This window comes from Oncorhynchus mykiss, chromosome 1 (genome assembly GCF_057628025.1).
Source record: "Oncorhynchus mykiss isolate SJ-2025 chromosome 1, ASM5762802v1, whole genome shotgun sequence".
Taxonomy (NCBI): domain Eukaryota; kingdom Metazoa; phylum Chordata; class Actinopteri; order Salmoniformes; family Salmonidae; genus Oncorhynchus; species Oncorhynchus mykiss.
This window is the reverse complement of record NC_143022.1, coordinates 39,590,404-39,613,585: the sequence shown is the minus strand read 5'-3', so window position 1 is coordinate 39,613,585 and position 23,182 is coordinate 39,590,404. Positions and strand designations below refer to the sequence as shown.

General features: G+C 43.2%; 1 protein-coding gene across 1 annotated transcript in view; it reads right to left on the bottom strand.

Moving 5' to 3' along the window:
- LOC110522368 (leucine-rich repeat-containing protein 4C) overlaps window positions 1-23,182 on the bottom strand; it is a 156,247-nt gene that overhangs the window by 101,917 nt on the left and 31,148 nt on the right. The gene's annotated exons all lie outside the window — the stretch shown is intronic.

Genomic DNA, 23,182 nt, shown 5'->3' with positions numbered 1-23,182 from the left:
AAGTAAATATTTATGGTGTTGTTTCTAACTTTGTTGACTCCAAAATGGCAGATATTCCTCTGGCTGTTTTGGGTTCTGAGCGCCGTTCTCAGATTATGCTTTTTCCGTAAAGTTTTTTTTAAATCTGACACAGCGGTTGCATTAAGGAGAAGTCCATCTTTAATTCTTTGAATAACACTTGTATCTTTTATCAATGTTTATTATGAGTATTTCTGCAAAATCACTGGATGTTTCGGAATCAAAACATTACTGCACGTAAGGCGCCAATGTAAACTGAGGTTTTGGATATAAATATGCACATTATCAAACAAAACATACATGTATTGTGTAACATGAAGTCCTATGAGTGTCATCTGATGAAGATCATCAAAAGTTAGTGATTAATGTTATCTATATTTCTGCTTTTTGTGACTCCTATCTTTGGCTGGAAAAATGTCTGTGTGTTTTTCGACTTGGCTATGACCTAACATAATCATATGTTGTGCTTTCCCTGTAAAGCATTTTTGAAATCAGACACGATGGGTAGATTAACAAGATGTTTATATTTCATTTGCTGTATTGGACTTGTTAATGTGTGAACGTTACATATTTAAAAGATATATATATTTTGAATTTTGCGCACTGCCTTTTCAGCGGAATGTTGTCGAGGGCTTCCAAAGGTTAAAGCCTGTCTATCACCCTCAGCATTAACTGCCTTCTTCCTATCAAGTAGTGATTTTAAATGTTTTGATACCCAAGGCTTATTGTTAGGGAATATTGAACAGGATTTAGTAGGCACAACTGACTCAACACAGAAGTTTACATGGTCTGAAACAACATCTGTGAGTTCATCATGATCAGAGCTGCTGTCCTCAAATACCTCCCAGTACAGTCAAAACACCCCTGGAGACAAGTGATACTGTTGTCATTCCAGATCTGGACAGTTTAACTGTGGGGTTCTCCCTCTCCAGGAGCCGACAGTAGGTTGGCCTGATGTTGACCACATTGTGATCTGATGTCCCCAGGGGAGGTCTGGAGGTGGCAGAAACACTTTGGTATTGTCCCATAGCACAAGTCAAGAGTCCTATTTTTCCTAGTGACATTTCACATACTGGTGGAATGTGCGCAGGACTTGGTGCAAGGTAGAGTTGTTAAAATCCCCTAAAATAAATGTGGGTGCGTCGGGGGAGATGGACTGCGTCGGGGGAGATGGATGCCTTTGTTATTTTAGCTTTAGGTTGAATGTACACAACGGTAACATACAATTGGGAGAACACACGGGGCAGATGGTAGGATCGCAGTGACACAGAAAGCAGTTCAATGTCGGAGGTGCAGAGTCTCTCTTACCATGATCAATTTACACCACTGGTCCCTGACAAGCAGGCAGACGCCCCCACCGTGAAGTTTCCCTGTGACTGTTAGATCACGGTCCGCTCTGACCAGAGTGAAGCTGGCCGGCTCCACTTCTCTGTCCGGGACTCTGTCATCCAGCCAAGTCTCAGTAAATGCCAGCAAACAGGCCTCCCAATATTCGTGTTGAAAGCGCAGATTCGCTGACAGCTCATCCGCGTTCCCCCTCAGTGACCTGGCATTAATCGGCAAGGTGGTGCGTAAGGGAAGTTTGTCTGAGTCCCCTGAGTTTTCCACGTTTGCATTTGGGTTTGTAATACACTTAAAGACAATCAGGGATTAGATGGGCCATTGGGATATCCATCGCGTTTGTGTTTGAGTTGCAATGTAGTAAGAACTCCCTGCTGTATTGGATTACGCTGCCAGCAGTGCTTTCATAATTTTGTCCGTTTGTAGCGGGTATGTACATGATCAACAAGATCAGTCCAACACCCCACCACTGTGAATCCATGGTTGGCAGATTGTTTGTAAACTAAGTGTACAAATTAAAAACATAAAAGATTGCCACACCAAACGCCACGCCACGCCACACCAAACGTCACACACACTGCAGGATGCAACAGAGCCGCTCGCCCTCCTTTGGTTCCTTCGAAGTTGCAGGAACATATGTTTTTGGTTTCACATTGGTTGTTGGAACGAATCAATATGTTTCCTGACCGGTATCACTGATGAAAGTGTCTTAAAAAGTTCTGAAAACAGAAGTGAACATTTTGCCTGTTCTGGGAACGATGATTTTTTTGGTTGCAGGGAGGTTCAGAGAATGTTTTACTCTGGTTCCTTGACATTTTTCATGGGAGGTTATTTACCAATTTGAGAATGGAAATGATAGGCTACTTGAAGGTTTTTGAATAACTTTCATTGAATATTTCAAAAATACTTTTATTAACACTGCTAGCTTAGCAATCACAGAAAGGACACATGGAAATGAATATCCTTAGGTATTAATCATGCAAATACATACAGTTGAAGTCGGAAGTTGACATACAACTTAGCCAAATACATTTCAACTCAGTTTTTCACAATTTCTGACATTTAATCCCGGTAAAAATTCCCTGTTAAAGGTCAGTTAGAATCACCACTTTATTTTAAGAATGTGAAATGTCAGATAAATAGTAGAGACAATGATATATTTCAGCTTTTATTTCTTTCATCACATTCCCAGTGGTTCAGAAGTTTACATACACTCAATTACTATTTGGTAGCATTGCCTTTAAATTGTTTAACTTGGGTCAAACGTTTCGGGTAGCCTTACACAAGCTTCCCACAATAAGTTGGGTGAATTTTGGCCCATTCCTCCTGACAGAGCTGGTGTAACTGAGTCAGGTTTGTAGGCCTCCTTGCTCACACACTCTTTTTCAGTTCTGCCCACAAATATTCTTTAGGATTGAGGTTAGGGCTTTATGATGGCCACTCCAATACCTTGACTTTGTTGTCCTTAAGCCATTTTGCCACAACTTTAGAAGTATGCTTGGGGTCATTGTCCATTTGGAAGACCCATTTGTGACCAAGCTTGAACTTCCTGACGGATGTCTTGAGATGTTGCTTCAGTATATCCACATAGTTTTCCCACCTCATGATGCCATCTATTTTGTGAAGTGTACCAGTCCCTCCTGCAGCAAAGCACCCTCACAACATGATGCTGTCACCCCCGTGCTTCACGGTTGGGATGGTGTTCTTTGGCTTGCAAGCCTCCCCCTTTTTCCTCCAAACATAACAATGGTCGTTATGGCCAAACAGTTCTATTTTTGTTTCATAAGACCAGATGACATTTCTCCAAAAAGTACGATCTTTGTCTTCATGTGCAGTGCAAACTGTACTCTAGCTTTTTTATGGCGGTTTTGGAGCAGTGGCTTCTTGCTTGCTGAGCGGCCTTTCAGGTTATGTCGATATAGGACTCATTTTACTGTGGATACAAAACCTTTTGTACCTGTTTCCTCCTGCATCTTCACAAGGTCCTTTGCTGTTGTTCTGGGACTGATTTGCACTTTTCGCACCAAAGTACGTTCATCTCTAGGAGACAGAACGTGTCTCCTTCCTGAGCGATATGCCGGCTACGTGGTTCCATGGTGTTTATACTTGCATACTATTGTTTGTACAGATTTACGTGGTACCTTCAGTCATTTGGATATTGCTCCCAAGGATGAACCAGACTTATGGAGGTCTACAATTTTTTTTCTGAGGTCTTGGCTGATTTCTTTGGATTTTCCGATGATGTCAACAAAGAGGCAATGAGTTTGAAGGTAGGCCTTGAAATACATCCACAGGTACACCTCCAATTGACTCAAATTATGTCAATCAGCCTATGAGAAACTTCTAAAGCATGACATCATTTTCTGGAATTTCCAATCTGTTTAAAGGCACAGTCTAGTTAGTCTATGACCCACCTGAATTGTGATATAGTGAATTTATTATAAGTGAAATAATCTGTCTGTAAACAATTGTTGGAAAATGACTTGTGTCATGCACAAAGTAGATGTCCTAACCGATTTGCCCAAAATAGTTGAAAACTATAGTTTGTTAACAAGAAATTTGTGAGGTGGTTGAAAAACAAGTTTTAATGACTCCAACCTAAGTGTTTGTAAACTTCCGACTTCAACTGTAGCTATAGCTTTTTTAAATTTGAACCCCTGATCTGGCATCTTCAAGCCCTGTAGGCTACTTAGTCTGCCGCGCCACAAGGATCCTAAAGTTTGTAGTGGATTCCCCTTTGTACTGAAATCCTTAAATTATGATCCAAACTATAGTTTTAAGTCTTAGTACATATGCACATATATGTAAACCTCACCGCAATCACCGCACTCTGCCAGGCAATTTTTTAACATTTCTGCAATTAAGTTGGTTGGGAAAATAAAAGTAAAAACATCCCAACTTGACAGTATATAAAGAAGATTAGTAGATACAGTGCCTTGCGAAAGTATTCGGCCCCCTTGAACTTTCCGACCTTTTGCCACATTTCAGGCTTCAAACATAAAGATATAAAACAAAAAAACAAAACAAATCAAAAACGGAAAAATTAGGCGTGCAAAATTATTCAGCCCGTTTACTTTCAGTGCAGCACACTCTCTCCAGAAGTTCAGTGAGGATCTCTGAATGATCCAATGTTGACCTAAATGACTAATGATGATAAATACAATCCACCTGTGTGTAATCAAGTCTCCGTATAAATGCACCTGCACAGTGATAGTCTCAGAGGTCCGTTAAAAGCGCAGAGAGCATCATGAAGAAAAAGGAAAACACCAGGCAGGTCCGAGATACTGTTGTGAAGAAGTTTAAAGCCGGATTTGGATACAAAAAGATTTCCCAAGATTTAAACATCCCAAGGAGCACTGTGCAAGTGATAATATTGAAATAGAAGGAGTATCAGACCACTGCAAATCTACCAAAACCTGGCCATCCCTCTAAACTTTCAGCTCATACAAGGAGAAGACTGATCAGAGATGCAGCCAAGAGGCCCATGATCACTCTGGATGAACTGCAGAGATCTACATTTCTTAAAGATATCCATAAAAAGTGTAGTTTAAAGTTTGCCACAAGCCACCTGGGAGACACACCAAACATGTGGAAGAAGGTGCTCTGGTCAGATGAAACCAAAATTGAACTTTTTGGCAACAATGCAAAACGTTATGTTTGGCGTAAAAGCAACACAGCTGAACACACCATCCCCACTGTCAAACATGGTGGTGGCAGCATCATGGTTTGGGCCTGCTTTTCTTCAGCAGGGACAGGGAAGATGGTTAAAATTGATGGGAAGATGGATGGAGCCAAATACAGGACCATTCTGGAAGAACCTGATGGAGTCTGCAAAAGACCTGAGACTGGGACGCAGATTTGTCTTCCAACAAGACAATGATCCAAAACATAAAGCACAATCTACAATGGAATGGTTCAAAAATAAACATATCCAGGTGTTAGAATGGCCAAGTCAAAGTCCAGACCTGAATCCAATCGAGAATCTGTGGAAAGAACTGAAAACTGCTGTTCACAAATGCTCTCCATCCAACCTCACTGAGCTCGAGCTGTTTTACAAGGAGGAATGGGAAAAAATGTCAGTCTCTCGATGTGCAAAACTGATAGAGACATACCCTAAGCGACTTACAGCTGTAATCGCAGCAAAAGGTGGCGCTACAAAGTATTAACTTAAGGGGGCTGAATAATTTTGCACGCCCAATTTTTCAGTTTTTTATTTGTTAAAAAAGTTTGAAATATCCAATAAATGTCGTTCCACTTCATGATTGTGTCCCACTTGTTGTTGATTCTTCACAAAAAAATACAGTTTTATATCTTTATGTTTGAAGCCTGAAATGTGGCAAAAGGTCGTAAAGTTCAAGGGGGCCGAATACTTTCGCAAGGCACTGTATTTAGCATTACAAAGCTCCCATATTCAATCTCCGCTTGTGACTATAAAACAAAATACACTTAAACTACGTTTGTACAATATATGTCTAATAAATTGTGTGTTTTTATATGGATTGTTTATATGGATTGTAAACTAGCACAAGAAAGAAACCTCCATGAACTGTTCATAACAGAATTGTATCATTCTGGGAATATAGGAAGAACATTGAGTGAATGTTTGGTGTACCACGATACAAACAATATAAGAATGTCATAACAACTGGACAGATGTTGTCTTTTGGGAACCTCTTGTCGTATCCCCACAATATTCCCAAAACCTAAATAACTTTTAAAGAACATAAAAACATTAAATTCTGTGAACGTTCTTGTAACATAAGGCAAATGTTTTGTCAGCCTAATTAACATTGTAATGATCAGCAGAACTGGACAGTTTTTGTGTTTTGGGAACATATATTTTGTGATTTCCCCACAATTCTCCCGCCAGACTGTTCCCACAACCTAATGAAACATTCTGGGAACCTTTAAAGAAGAGATGAAATGTGTTCTGAGAACGTTCTTGCAACATCAGGTGAATGTTTTATACAAACATTGAATAATCATCAGCACAACTGGACAGTTTTTGTGTTAAGAGAACATTAACTGCAACCTAACGAATGTTGTGGGAACTTTCACATAGCCAATTTGGATTTGCTGGGCTGTGACTCCCAAATCCATTTCATCACTGGTACACAAATGATAGGGTTTCAACTGGGGACGAACAAAGCTCAACTGAGGGGACACGTTCAGCTGGCTAGGTTTCAACTAAAGCCAGAGGATCCAGAGAGAGAGGGTGAGAGAGAGAGCGAGAGAGAATGAGTGCGTAGAGAAACAGAGAGAGGGAAAAAGGGAGAGAAGCTTAAGTGAGGAGTAGAGATTACTGTGAGAGAGAGGGACAAACAGGATCAATTAGTTTAGTAAAACTAAAGTAAATAGTGTGAGGTGTGGGAGAAATTTTGCTCTGCATCTTCTCTGACTGTAGCAGTGGTTGGATTCTATAAGAAAGGGGGTGTTGGGATCTGACTGCACACAGATGTGTGTCATGACAGTGTTGTTGGGCTGCCGTCCTCTAGGAATGATTAGGCCAGAAGAGCTTAATATAGACAAGGAAGGAATGAGAGAGAGAGAGGTTAGAGAGGAGGGTTTTCATCTCCACGGAGACTCTTTACGTCAGACCGTGAACGCAGGCATTTAGCAATCTGTCTCCTAATTAATCATGCACTTTAATCAGTCAGAGCTGCTGCATCTGAGTGTGTGTGTGGTAGTGTGAGTGTGTGTGCACTCTTATAAAACCCTTCCCTTCTTTGGCTGTCCACATAGGTCAGGAGAATCCTTTTTGGTTTCAGGTAGAACTGGAAAGGGTTCTACATTGAACCCAAAGGTGTTATTCAAAGGGTTATCCTATGGGGACAGCCGAAGAACCCTTTTAGGTTCTGGATTTCACAATTGTTGTCTAAGAGAGTGGGTGGGTGTATGAGTATGAGTCGGTGTAAGTGTGGAGTGTGTTAATGTGTTTTCACTTGTGTGTGTTCAGGTGTGTGTTCATGTGTAGGCATGGGGTCAACGTTTAACCTGGTTCTTTGACCTGGTTTTCGCAGGCTTCCAGGAAAACGTTATAAAAACACATGTTGATGAGAGAAAAAAGTGCTCATCTATTCCAATTCTAAGACCACAAGTGCTGTTTTTGCAGGGCCGGCGGCAGACTTCTTTAGCTCTCTCCCATTAGCTGTAGGAAAACAGTAGAGAAATCAGCCGAGGCATTGTTCCTCCCTGGAATGGCTGTCTGATTGAAGCCATGCAGGGGAGCGGATTTGGTGTGGCGTGAGTGGGGAAGTGTGGGGGCCTTGGATAAACACTTCTCTAAACCAATTACTGAGCATAGAAAACAGCACATTAAGATTAGCCAGCCAGAAGAATACTGAGTCAGGAAGGGGTAAATAAAGATGGGAGAGAAATAGACTCACTGTGTGTTTGTGTGTGACAGATAGGGGGAGATTGTAATAGAGAATGAGAGAGGGAGTTGTGTGTGTGGGCGCTAATGCTAGTGTCTAATGTGTGTGTGCACATGTGTATACGAGGAAGAGTGAGAGAAAATAAAGTGTATATCTGGCTATCAGACACACACACGCACACACACACACACACACACACACACACGTTTGCCAGACAGAAACAGAGACATATCTACAGTACATATACCACCACAGTCTCTCTGAGAAAGACAAACCCTACTCTCCATTCTCAGTATTTTTGTGTTCCTGGATGTATCTATAAAACTCTATTCCATGCTTAGTTAGCCTCTGTATCCATGCCTGTACTCTGCAGGAGCCTCATATGGACTCAACCTGAGGTGGCAGGCTACCTGACTCTGTACACCCCTGCTACTAAGAGCCATAACCGCGGGAAGTAGGGTTGCTGCATATTTCCTGTGTAGTGAAATCTGATAGGATGTATAGACATTATGGACAGTATGTGGATAGAATATTTAGTATAACTGTAGAATCTCTCTTATTGTTCTTTTTTGAAACTGCACTCTCAGTTAGGGGCTCGTAAGTAAGCATTTCACTGTAAGGTTGTATTCGGCGCATGTGACTAATAAAATTTGATTTGAATACACAGGATAGAATAGTATATGTACAGCAATAGTTAAATAGAATGCCATTGACTAAACTATAGTATTAACATATGAAATTAGTAAAACAGCATGTCAGCGTTATTAAATTGACCAATGATTCTATGTCTATGTACATATGGCACCAGCCTAAGGTGCAAGGTTGAGTAACCGGGTAGTAACCCGCTAGTGACAGTGACAAAATTCAGGGCAGGGTACTAGGTGGAGAATGGCTAGTGATGGCTATTTAACAGTCTGATGGCCTTGAGATAAAATCGTTTTTTCAGTCTTCCGGTCAAAGCTTTGATACAACTGTACTGACCTCGCCTTCTGGATGACAGCGGTTACGAACAGGAAGTGGCTTGGTTGGTTGTTGTCCTTGATGATCTTTCTGGCTTTTCTGTGACATTGGGTGCTGTATGCGTCCTGGAGGGCAGGCAGTGTGCCCCCGGTGATGAGTTGGGCAGACCGCACCACCACCTGGAGAGCCGGTGATACAGCTTGACAGGATGTTCTCAATGGTGAATCTTTAAACATTTGTGAGGGTCTTAGGGGCCAAGCCAAATGTCTTTAGCCTCCTAAAGTTGAAGAGGCGCTAATGCGCCTTCTTCACCATACTGTCTGTGCGGGTGGACCATTTCAGATTGTCAGTGATGTGTAAGCCGGGGAACTAGAAGCTTTACAGTTCCACTGTGGCCCCGTCAATGTGATTTTGGGCGTGTTCCCTCTGCTGTCTCCTGAAGTCCACGATCAGCTCCTTTGTTTTGTTTGACTTTGGGGAGAGGTTATTTTCCTGGCACCACTCCGCCAGGGCCCTCACCTCCTCCCTGTAGGCTGTCTCGTCATTTTGGTAATCAGGCTTACTACTGTTGTGTCGTCTACAAACTTGATGATTGAGTTGGAGGCATGAGTGGTCACACAATGATGGGTGAATAGGGAGAACATGAAGGGGCTGAGCATGCACCCATGTGTTGAGGAAGAGCATAGTGGGGATGTTGTTTCCTACCTTCACCACCTAGGGGCAGCCCATCAGGAAGTCCAGGACCCAGTTGCACAGGGCTGGGTTCAGACCTAGGGCCCCGAGCTTAATGATGAGCTTGGAGGACACTAATGTGTTGAAGGCTGAGCTGTAGTCAAAGAACAGTATTCTTACATAGGTATTCCTCTTGTCCAGATGGGATAGGGCAGTGTGCAGTGCGAGGGCAGAATTCATCGTCTGTGGATCTTTTGGGGCAGTAAGCAAATTGAGTGAGTCTAAGGTGACAGGTAAAGTGGAGGTGATATGATCATTAACTAGCCTCTCAAAGCACTTCATGATGACAGGAGTGCTGTGGGGCGATAGTAATTTAGCTCAGTTATCTTTGCCTTATTGGGTACAAGAACAATGGTGGACATCTTGAAGCAAGTGGGGAGAGCAGACTCGGATATGGAGAGATTGAATATGTCCGTAAACACTCCAGCCAGCGGGTCTGGGCATGCTCCGTAGCCGACAGCCTTGCAGGGGTTAACACACTTAATGTCTTACTCACGTCGGCCATGGAAAATGAGAGCCACAGTCGTCGGGAGCGACCCATGTCGGTGGCACTATGTTATCCTCAAAGCGGGCATGGAAGGTGTTTAGCTTGTCTGGGAGAAAGATATCGGTGTCTGCGACGTGGCTGGTTTTCCCATTGTAATCCGTGATTGTCTAGAGTCCCTGCCACATACGTTTCGTAGCTGAGCCATTGAATTGTGACTCCACTTTTCTCTGTACTGACGTTTTGCCTGTTTAAAACTTCTTCGGGATCGGTGTCCCTTCCACTGGACGGTTGAGCTAACGTAGGCTAATGCGATTAGCATGAGGTTCTAAGTAACAAGAACATTTCCCAGGAAATAGACATATCTGAAGCATGGATTCTGATTTGCCAGACCACTGTTGAATAGACCTTAGCGCGGGTACTTCCCGTTAGATTTTCTGCCAATTAGAAGGGAGTTGTAACTTAATTTGGCAGAATGGTCGTGATCTGATTTGCCGAAGGGAGGGCCTTGTAGCCATTCCGGAAGGCAGAGTAACAATGGTCAAGAGTTTTTAAAGCATAAGTATTAGAGGCAATGAGTTGACAGAACTTTAGTAGTTTTTACCTCAGATCTGCTAGGTTAAAATCCCCAGCTACAATAAATGCGGCCTCAAGATATGTGGTTTCCAATTTTTCAGTCCATTGTAGGTCTTTGAGGGCCCTTCGTGATATCGGCTTGAGGGTGAAAATACATGGCTGTAACTATAACGGAAGAGAATTCTCAGGAAGTAATATGGACAGCATTTGATTTTGAGGTATTCTAGGAAGGGTGAACAAAAGGACTTGAGTTCTTGTACGTTATCACAATAACATCATGAGTAGTTAATCATAAAACATACACCTAGGCCTTTCTTCTTCTTTCTTTCTTTCTTCTGAAGAGTTCTTTATTTATTTTTGCGCAATGTACTGAGAACCCAGCTGGCTGTATGGACCGGGACAGTATATCTGAAGAGAGCCATGATTTAGTGAAACAGAGTATGTTACAGTCCCTGATGTCTCTCTGGAAGGAGATCCTGGCCCTGAGCTCGTCCACTTTATTGTCCAGGGACTGAACATTAGTGAGTAATATACATGGATGTTGTGGATGGTGTGCCCCCTGAGTCAGACTAGAAGTCCACTCCAAATATCTCTTCTCCACTGGTGGTGTCTTGAAGCAGCCTCTGGGATAAATTAAATTGCCTTGGGGGGTACAAACAAAGGATATAATTCGAGAAAGTCTGATTTCTGGTTCGAATGCTGGTGAGTTAGATATTCAAATGTTTTTTCTGGCTGTATGTAATGGCCATACTTGGCCAGGTCGCAGTTGCAAATGAGAACTTGTTCTCAACTAGCCTACCTGGTTAAATAAAGGTGAAATAAAAAATAAATAAATAAAAATAATAACACATACATGTTTCTTAGGAGCTAGAAGCAGAGCTGCTATGTCTGTCGGCGCCATCATTTTAGCCGCAACTCGTGTTACCGAAACAGGTCTCATCAATATCACTGTTCACCGTTTACTCCCTTTTAACATGGTGTAATTTGCTTAATATTGCTAGTTGAAACATACAGTTAACATCATTAGAAAGCTAAGATTCTTTCTTTTTTAGCCGTTACATACCTGCATTTTGTGGGTGTTTTGTTTTGCCGTGTTTTAGATTTGTGAGCTTAAAATTGATATGATGGCTTGATGACTAATGAATATGCTATTTACCTTCATCAAAACAATCATTTTTGTTGCATATTGTAGTCTGGAGCCTGCTTAGGTTTAGAGGGAGTTGTAACCTCTACTAAATGGCACTCTAGCATTTGCAGCTCGTGGATGAACACATATTTCCCTACATTAATCAACCAGTCCATTTTGAATCTCTCATAAAACTGTTGTGATTTGGCAAGGAATGTAGCTTGTCTTGTTTGTGTATCCCATCAGTTCGATATGTTTTATTGTCAGTAATTTATGTACGCCTAATGGGATAACGTGTGTATGCGTGTACGGGAGTGGTCGGATCGAAATTGAGGACACAGAGGGAAAAGAAAATATAGGGAAAAAACAAAAAAACACCCCACTGCCACGGTCAGCACCCCCTACTCAAAACATATTCCTGCGGGTATGCTAAGAGACAGATTTTTCTGCACTAGCAGGAGGTCTTTCAAAGCAGAGCCTGTGGTCTAGCTAGCATAGCACATAGTTATTTGATAGCAACACCTTATGGAAGCCTGCCAGGGCCCTGGGGAATGCAGTGAATAAAACATGGCAAGTGACATTGGTCCACATCTTCACTTAAAAGAGCGCTTACCACAGAGTAGGTACTTCAGTACATGCAGACACACACACAGTCACACACACAGCCACACACATTTATTTTACTATCCTTGTGGGAATTAAACAATTGATTCCCATTCAAAATACTACTTTCCCTAAACCTAACTCTAACCCTTAAACTAACACTAACCTAAACCCTAAACCTATTCTTTAACACTAATTTTGAACCTAAACACAACCCTAAACATAAACCTAACCCTTAAGCCTAAAATAGCCTTCTTCCTTGTCAGGACCGGCAAATGTCCTTGTTTTACTATCCTTGTGAGGACTTATGTTCTCCAGAAGGATAGAACACCACTCACACACACACACACACACACACACACACACACACACACACACACACACACACACACACACACAAACACAAACACAAACACACCAAACAGACTAAGTAATCTATCCCTGGGTGTGTGTTTGTGTAGTGTTGTGTGGGTGGGTGGCTATTTATATTTATTAGGGATCCCCATGCAGTAAATGTGTGAGCTTAGACACCGCAAACAGCAGTCTCCTGCAATCCTAAATTCTGCCCACTCAATTAGAAAAAGCCAGTGCATCATTACTTAATGTACTTGACTAATAAGGTAAATCCTTTGGAAATTATCTTTATCTGATGAAGTTGAATGGCAGCCAAAGGGATGGATATTTAATATTTATTCGGATCCCTGTTAGCTGCTGTCAAGGCAGCAGCTACTCTTCCTGGGGTCCAAACAGGAATAAAGCAATACATCATAATAAAACAATAGTCTACATCATAAATAAATCATTACATTATACAACACATTGTGCATTATACAAATGTACATTACTCCATTATTACAAATATACAATATAAAGTGTACAATATTACAATATGTGGGTGTGTGTAGAGTGTGTTAGAGTGTGTGTGTGTGTGTGTGTGTGTGTGTCTTCACAGTCCATGTTGTTGCATGAGGTGTTGTTTTATCTGTTTTTTTAAATCTGATTTTACTGCTAGCTTGAGTTACCTGAGGTGTAAGAAATGTCCATGTATTCATGGCTCAGAAAGCCTTCAGAAACTACACTTTGTTGTTTTACAGCCATAATGAAAAAAGTGAAAACATGTTTCCATACATTTTTGAAAATGTTTTAAAAATTAAATACAGAAAAAATCTACTATTCACACTCTTGAGTCAAAACTTTCTAGAAGCACATTTGGCAGCAATTACAGCTGTGAGTCTTTCTGGGTAAGTCTCTAAGAGCATTCCACACCTGAATTGCACAATATTTGCATATTTAAAAAAAAAAATCTAACTCTGTCAAGTTGGTTGTCGATCATTGCTATACAGTCATTTTCAGGTCTTGCCATATATTTTCAAGCAAATGGAGTTAAATCAAAACTGTGGCCACTCAGGAACATTTTTATGTTGTCTTGGTATGCAACTCCAGTGTATATTTGGCCTTGTGTTTTAGGTTATTGTCCTGCTGAAAGGTGAATTTGTCTCCCAGTGTCTGTTGGATAGCAGACTGAACCAGGTTTTCCTCTAGGATTTTGCCTGAACTTAGCTCTTTTCCATAAATGTGTATCCTCAAAACTCCCTAGTCCTTACCAATTCCAAGCATACCCATAACATGAAGCAGCCACCCCAATGCTTGAACATATGAAGAGCTGTACTCAATGCTATGTTGTGATGGATTTGCCCCAAACATAATGATTTGAATTCAGGACATACAGTAAATTACATTCATTTGCAACCTTTTTTACAGTTTTACTTTAGTGCCTTATTGCAAACAGGATGCATGTCTTGGAATATTTTTTATTCTGTACAGGCTTCCTTCTTTTCACTCTGTAATTTAGGTTAGTACTGTGGAGTAACTACAATGTTGTTTATCCATCCTCAGTTTTCTTCTGTCACAGGTATTAAACTCTGTCAAATGTTTTAAAGACACCCTTGGCCTCATGGTGAAATACCTGAGCGGTTTGCTTGCTCTCCAGCAACTGAGTTGGGAAGGATGCCTGTATTTTTGTAGTGACTGGGTATATTGATACACCATCTGAAGTGCAATTAATAACTTCACCATGCTTAAAGGGGATATTCAATGTCTGCTTTTTTTTTACCCAACTACCAAAAGGTGCCATTCTTTGTGAGGCATTGGAAAACCACCCTGGTCTTTGTGGTTAACTCTGTGTTTGAAATTCACTGCTCGACTGAGACCTCACAGATAATTGTATGTGTTGGGTACAGAGATGAGGTAGTCATTCAAAAATCACGTTAAACACTATTATTGCACACAGAGTGAGTCCATGCAAATTACTATGTGACTTGTTAAGCATATTTTTACTCCTGAACTTATTTAGGCTTTCCATAACAAAGGGGCTGAAAACGTACTGACTCAAGACATTTCACCTTTTCATGTTTTATTAATTTGTAAACATTTTTCAAGTCATAATTCAACTTTGACTTCATGGGGTTTTGTGTGTAGGCCACGGACCAAAAATCTAAATGTAACAAATTTTAATTTCAGGCTATAACACAACAAAATGTGGAAAAAGTCAAGGGGTGTGAATACGTTCTGAAGGCACTATAGTACTGTGCGTTTCCAATCTAGGGTAACAGGACTGTGGGAGCCAAACGGATAGGTATAGTTCTTGAGTGTATCTGTATTTTGTCATTTTTTATTCTCTTATATTGCATATTCATATTTTGTAAAATTTATAAAATTGTAAAATGCAGGGCTCCCTTGAGAAAGAGGCATTGGTCTCAATGGGACTCCATGTGGAAGTAAAAGTAAATAATAATAATAATAAATGGGGCTGCAGTGGCTTGAGACAGGAGACCAGCCCTCCTAGTCAAGTCAGCACAAGTTAGTAGGTAATTGACTTTGGCTTGGAGTCTGAAATCACTACCCAGTCTTACTGGAGTCTCACTGCTACAACCAAAATACCTGGAAAGTGCTGAACCACCAATAAACTACAGTAAGTGTGAATGACAAAGTGTCTGTTTTTATTTTTCATGTTCAAACTAATAAAATAAATCAACTCAATTCAAATGTTATTGGGTCACATACACATATTTAGCAGATGTTATTGCGGGTCTAGCGCGATGCTTGTGCTTCTAATTCCGCAGTGCAGCAATATCTAACAAGTAGCAGCCTCTCTGTGCTTGTGATGGCTATTTAACAGTTTGATGGCCTTGAGATAGAAGCTGTTTCTCTGTTTCTCGGTCCCAGTTTTGATGCACCTGTACTGACCTCGCCTACTGGATGATAGCGGACTGAACGGGCAGTGGCTCGGGTGGTTGTTGTCCTTGACTATCTTTTTGGCCTTCCTGTGACATCGGGTGCTGTAGGTGTCCAGGAGGGCAGGTAGTTTCTCCCTGGTGATGCGCTGTTCAGACCGCACCACCCTCTGTAAAAATGTATACAGAATATACAGTAGTACTAAGTAATCTATGGATCCAGAGACCCAGGGACAAAAATGTGCCTTAATTCACTTACCCATATTTTGTATGTAAAAACCAAGGAAATGGAACAACCCTTGTTAGCGTTCTCCAAATAGCATGGCTAAATCAACCAATTAGGTGAACTATTCCTTCAATAAGGCTCTAAAATCAGAGCCGTCCAGGTCTTTGATGTTACATGAACTAGAACCAAAATTGCTGATGCAGAATTTTAAAGATGTGCCCTCCCCATTGATATATCTGAGGATCTCTGTTCCCGGATTGGAAACTCTATTATCACTTTAACAGTCGATGAGGGAGAACTATAGCTATTGCCATTCGCCCAGTCAACCATTAAAGGCATTTGCATTTTGATACTTATGGACAGGCTTTCCACGCTTTCGTCAGAATTTCTGTGATTTTTATGACTCCTTTACAGATTGACAGCTGTCATTACAAAATGGGTATAATGAGTGTCTCATCAACACGTCTAAGTAAGTGTGCTGGATCAGACACTACGGCTAATAGTCCACAGAGAAACTCTCATTCTTTATTAAATTCTCATTTGTCTTTGGGTAGGCAGCGGCTCTCAAATATTTTTACCCACACTTTTTTATGCATCATTTCACTCTGTACAAGGAAACACCATTTTGCATTAAGGTTAATCTCCTGATTCTGAGGAGTGAAATCAAACAGACAAGGAGATGATCTTATCCCAATTAGCCAACAGTGCCTGGGAGACCTGAGGGAAGAGAGCTGAGGGGAGTGTATAGGACGACAGTGGAGTGGTCAGCTCATGGTCCGTATAGCAGTTGTAATGGCTCTTTGTCTGAAGAGGAGGGGCGAGAAGGATCGGAGGACCAATATGCGGCGTGGTAAGTGTCCATGGTTGTTTTTTTAAACACATAAACTGAACACTCCATACAAAAACAATAAACGTAACGTGAATAACCGAAAACGAAAACAGTACCGTGTGGTGTAAAACACAGACACGGAAACAATCACCCACAAACAAACAGTGGAAACCCAGGCTATCTAAGTATTATTCTCAATCAGAGACAACTAACAATACCTGCCTCTGATTGAGAACCATACTAGGCCGAACACAGAAAACCAACCTAGAAACACAAAACATAGAATGCCCACCCAACTCACGTCCTGACCAATTCAAACAAACAAATAACACAAATATTAGGGTCAGAACGTGACAGTACCCCCCTCCCAAGGAGCGGACTCCGGACGCAAAACCTGAACCTATAGGAGCGGGTCTGGGTGGGCATCTGTCCGCGGTGGCGGCTCTGGCACTGGACGTGGACCCCACTTCACCATAGTCTTAGTCCGCCTCTGTGGTCTCCTAGGAACGGCGACCCTTGACGCTGACCCTGACCTGGGAACCCTAAACAACAGGCTCTCCGGACTGAGGGACACCTCTGGACTTAAGGGGTAGCTCAGGACTGAGGGGTAGCTCAGGACTGAGGGGTAGCTCAGGACTGAGGGGTAACTCAGGACTGAGGGGTAGTTCAGGACTGAGAGGCAGCTCAGGCTGGTTGATGGCTCTGGCAGCTCCTGGCTGGCTGACGGCTCTGGCAGCTCCTGGCTGGCTGACGGCGCTGGCTGACGGCTCTGGCAGCTCCTGACTGGCGGGCGGCTCTGGCAACTCCTGACTGGCGGGCGGCTCAGATGGCGCTGGGCAGACGGGTGGCTCAGATGGCACTGGGCAGACGGGTGGCTCAGATGGCGCTGGGCAGACGGGCGGCTCAGATGGCGCTGGGCAGACGGGCGGCTCAGATGGCGCTGGGCAGACGGGCAGCTCAGGCGGCGCTGGGCAGGCTGGAGACTCCGGCAGTGCTGGAGAGGAGGAAGGCTCTGGCAGCGCTGGACAGAGGGGCTCTGGCACCTCTGGACTGATGGGCTCTGGCGCCTCTGGACTGAGGGGCGGAAGCTCTGGCAGTGCCGGACAGGCGGGAGACTCCGGCAGCGCTGGAGAGGAGGAAGGCTCTGGCAGCGCTGGACAGAGGAGCTCTGGCGCCTCTGGACTGAGGGGCTCTGGCGCCTCTGGACTGAGGGGCGGAAACTCTGGTAGCGCCGGACAGGCAGGAGCACCTGTATTGATAGGATGGAGAGACAGCCTGGTACGGGGTGCCGGCACTGGTGGTACCGGGCTGGGGACACGCACATCAGGGCGAATGCCTTGCATACTATGCCAAATCAACAGCTCTCTCTCTTCACTCTCCTCCAATTCTATTAACACCTCCTCGAGTGTCTCCTCATCTCCCATCCGTTCACTCTCCTCCAATCTGTCCAATCACTCCTCGACCCTCTCAGACTCAACCTTCAGCTTAGCCGACTGCTCTGATTCCATCCATGGCTCCTTACGGTAAACAGGGGGAGTTGGCTCAGGTCTGACTCCTGACTCTGCCACACTCTCCCTGTGCTCCCTCCCAATACATTTTTGGGGCTGTCTCTCGGGCTTCCTACCGCGCCGCCGTGCTCGTTTCGCCAACCTCATTCTCCTGTAACCCTCCTCACACTGATTCAGTGAATCCCAGGCGGGCTCCGGCACTCTCCCTGGGTCGACCGCCCACCTGTCTATCTCTTCCCAAGTTGTATAGTCCAGATAATGCTCTCTCTCCTGCTGCTGCTGCTTCTTCTGCTGCGGTTGTTGCTTCTCCTGCTGCTGCTTTTGCTGCTGCTGCCGCTTCCTCTGCTGCTTCTGTTGCTTCTCCTGCTGCTGCTTTTGCTGCTGCTGTTGTTGCTCCTGCTGCTGCTGCTTCTCCTGCTGCACCTTGGGACGGCGACACTCCCCTGGCTTTGTCCAGGGTCCTCTCCCGTCGAGGATTTCCTCCCACGTCCAGGAGTCTTGTGTCTTCAGCCGCTGTTGCTGCTCATTACCACACCGCTTGGTCCTTGTTTGGTGGGTGATTCTGTAATGGTTTTCCTCCTCTTCGTCTGAAGAGGAGAGGCGAGAAGGATCGGAGGACCAATATGCTGCGTGGTAAGTGTCCATGGTTGTTTATTTAAACACATAAACTGAACACTCCATACAAAAACAATAAACGTAACGTGAATAACCGAAACCGAAAACAGTACCGTGTGGTGTAAAACACAGACACGGAAACAAATCACCCACAAACAAACAGTGAAACCCAGGCTATCTAAGTATGATCCTCAATCAGAGACAACTAACGACACCTGCCTCTGATTGAGAACCATACTAGGCCGAACCCAGAAAACCAACCTAGGAACACAAAACATAGAATGCCCACCCAACTCACGTCCTGACCAATTCAAACAAACAAATAACACAAATACTATGGTCAGAACGTGACAGCAGTCAAAATGTCAAGGTGAATCAAGAGAAGTAGTCTTATTAGGGATAATAATGCAGATCCCTGTGTGACGGAGGAGGATAGGCATAAACCCTGTGTCTCTGACAGTGTGCTATGATACAATTTCCTTGAACACATCCTTTGAGCTGTTGTTCAACAAAACCTACCTATGACCACCTCACTGGAATGGGCCTCAGCTCCTAAAAAAGGACAGGGGCTTCTCTGAGCCCATATTGTTGAGAGTAAAACTCCCCTTTCTTAACGTGTTTACACCTCTACCCCTAAGGGACACCTTGCGTTGATATGACCCTTTTAACCTGAGTCTCTCTTTTCAATTCAAAAGCAAAGAAAAATAAATAGCACAGCGGATGTGTGCCTTAGAGCTTAGTGCAGAGAAGGCAATGTGATAGCCAGGCTGTGATGGTGCCCTGCTGGAATAAAATGAAACACCTCAAGATTAAACTAATGGATGTAGAAGGACTCAGAGTCTTTTTCATGCTCCCAACAGTGTTATGCTAATACACACCACACCGGTAGGGAGGGAATAGGAGAGAGGGGGAAGGGGGATAGCAAAGTACGCCAGCAACTGAGGCTGTTCCACCTATTCCATCAGAAACTTAGGATCCTTTTACCCTGGCAGCAACACACACTTTCCAACAGGGAGGGGCTACCCTGTCTGATCCTGCAGCCTAAAAACCAACTCCAGTTTGATTTACATTTGAAATTGATGGCGTAACATGCACAACCTGGTTTCTGTTTTTTTGTGTCTTTTTTTACATCCCTTTGTTCATACATTGTGAGACAAAGAGATGCATGTTTTTCTATAATGCATGTCCACAGGGATAAAACAAACAAACCCACCCAAAAACCTACACACATATTTTCATTTCAGTAGAGATGGCATAAAAAAACATGATGTAGAGACTACAGGCTTTGTAACTGCGTTTTCAGAAAGACAAAAACATAATTCAAAGCAGAGCAGTGAAAAGTGCATAGGCTCCCGAGTCTAACACACACACAACCACACAGAGTCACAGAGAAATACACGTGCACGCACACACGCATACATGAACACACCTCTGCAGTCCCATAGCAAAGGCAAGCCTCCCAGCTCATGAATATGCCGATGTGATGCATCTGGGCCATTAATATGACACAGGCATGACACGGGAGGCCAATTAGTAGTCAACATAGTACCTACTCTGTTCCCCTGTTACTAAACATCATCTCTTTTATTATTCAATACAGCATTCTATGCGGTATGGATCAAACCAGCCAGATTTTCCCTTTTCGATACATTCCTGAAGGGCTATACCTGGCAAGAATATCAAACATGCATTCATGTAGACTCTCTAATCACTATCAACCATAAAGTATAGTGAGTGTATAGTGGTATTAATCAGGGATGTGTATGAATACAGAGTCAACCATATGTTACTAGCTTTCTTTACTTCATCTAACAGCTAATGTTTTTATAGATATCAATATACATGTGTGCATGAATAAAGTACTAGGTTATATTGCAGCATTACCAGAGGATGAAGTATTAAATGTGGCCAGGCCTTGACGATTACGTGACAGTGTTGGTCTGTTCAGATGGGCCTGTCACAGCCAAACATTGTGGCCCTCATGGTGATGGGTCTGGCAAAGGCTGCAGGAGGCGTGCCATGGGGTAACAACACACAGGTTACGCTCCAACGGCATCCTATCATCTGCTACCTCTCTCGAACCACCTCAAACAGACACAAGCATACGCAAACACACACGCACAAGCACACAAACAGCGAGATTGAGAGAGGGAGCCACAATACCCTCCTATCACCTGCGGCCACTCAAAGTGACCAATCACACCATTCTTCCTAAATCCTGTTGGGATGGTAGATCTGGGAATGGGTGACCGTGGATGAGAGGAGAGGTGAGAGGACAGGGCCATATACAGAATAACTGACAGGATAGGCACACATAACACCACTCCATCTGTCTATAAAAAGTTTCCATGTGCTGAGGTGGGAGTGGTGGCTATATTTGAGGTGTGTCCTTACAAACAAGCGCATAAGTGACAATTTCATGCAGCGCTAATGGGAAGTTTTAAAACTCGTCAAAAGCAGGTCTTAACGGTAATGTAGTTGATAGTGGCATAGATTTTGGGAGCAGAAGTGCAGCCTATCTAGCCATGACGCACGGTGCCCATGAAGAGAGATGTGTCTTCTGTGCCGGTGAATCTCATATTTAGAAACATAAAAAATATGGTTTCCCCACCCCTTCACATATGTGCATATTTTTATCCTGGACATAAGTCTAGCAGCCTATTTTATCCTGGACATTAGTCTAGTAGCCTTAGTCTAGTAGCCTAAGGGTTTTGTCTACTGAGAGTGCCTTGAAAATTTATTTTTCTTTATTCACTATTCACAAATGGATTATAATTATACTGTCTTTTTATGCTTTATCAATAGCCTAGTGAATTTAATATTGCTTATTGACTACATGTGGCATGTCCAGACTGCAATTTACAATAAGGTTAGCCCCTATATCAGTGTGAATGCTCTAGCCTATGTTTAACAATCTACTTCCATATTGAAGGAATGCAATTAGAACAATGTGGACTACAAACATGTTCAACATATTAGAAAATATGGGGCAGGATATTTACAACGGACTAACATTCTAATTGGAGTTCATGACAACGCAATACATAAAAGACCGTAAATACACAACGTGAAGCAGTCGCATATTTAGCCATGAAGCACGTTCTGATTTGTCAGTGAGGGGCCAAGACTCGGCAAACCCAGAACTTGTTTGTTAATCAAAACCCATCCCTTTTGCGCAACCATCAGCTAATGTGCTCATAATTATGGTTGTGAAAATATATTTCTGACACACCCCTATTATGCCACTGCCAGCGTTAAGATGTACCATTACATTAGGTTTGTTAAAATGTAGCCCTAATTTCTAATTACAAATACATTGGATATGTCAAATGTGAATTTGCAATTCTGGCGAGGCACATGGAAGATTATCCGATACTCAGTTAGAAGCATATTAGATGGCTTTGTAATGAAACCAATAGCAAGATTCTTCAAGGTGGGTTTCACTTTACACCATATCATTCCTTCTCTGTCTGGGAGTGAGTTGGCAGTCTCTGTCACAGGGCCCCGACCTTACCAGGCAGACACTAGTACCTCAGTAGAGTCGCCAGAGACATGCAGGATTACATCAAGTTCAAGTCTATTCCTGTCAGATCTAAACACCCCTCATAGGGCAAATCCAGTCCACACACAAATGGCTGAATGACTGACAGAGAGAGAGAGAGAGAGAGAGAGAGAGAGAGAGAGAGAGAGAGAGAGAGAGAGAGAGAGAGAGAGAGAGAGAGATCTGCACCAAATATTCCAGTTAAAAAAGCATGTCAGGATGAAAAGGGGTAGATTGATAGAGATGAAGAAAGTGATGAATAGAAAAAGTGAGGTAGAGAAGACAGACACAGAGAGAAGGGGCAAAACAAGGATTGTAGAAGGTCAAAGTGATGTGTGTGCGTACAGTCTTCACCATTCCACTCTTTTCGTCTCGCATCGGTCGTCCAAGGAGAGTGCCTGGGCACTCTTCAGGCCTGAAAGGCGCTAGAGTAGAGAGGAAGACATTAGCACATTGTGTACTGTGCTGTACTCTTATATTAAGTAACTGACAGGCAGGCCAGGTTCTTCCTGCTGAGCAGAGTGGTGCTAGCTGTGTGCTAGCTGCGCTAGTGTCTGAGTCCTGCCAGGCTGATTGGGTCTGGGAGTTAAAGAGAGGCTCAGGGAGACAGACGGAGCAGCTCTCCCCAGCTGTCCAGATCCCAGGCGCTCATCCTACACCCCTGGGTCTACAGAAGGCCAACATACATCCAGGGAGGGAGTGTGGGAAGGAAATTGCAGCCATTACATGATTCACCTTAGTGTTTTTAATCTTTGATGATTGCTTTAATTAGACATGTTTGCACTGGGCTGAAGAAGAAAAAAATGTAAGGACAAGGCTTGAAGAACACTGCCTCATTGAGATAGTAGGGAAACTCATCAATATTTTTTGACACCCCTTTTCTCCCCAACTTCGTGGAATCCAATTGTTAGTCGTTACCGTCTTGTCTAATCGCTACAACTCCCGTACGGGCTTGGGGGAGACGAAGGTCGAGAGCCATGCGTCCTCCGAAACACAACTCAACCAAGCCGCGCTGC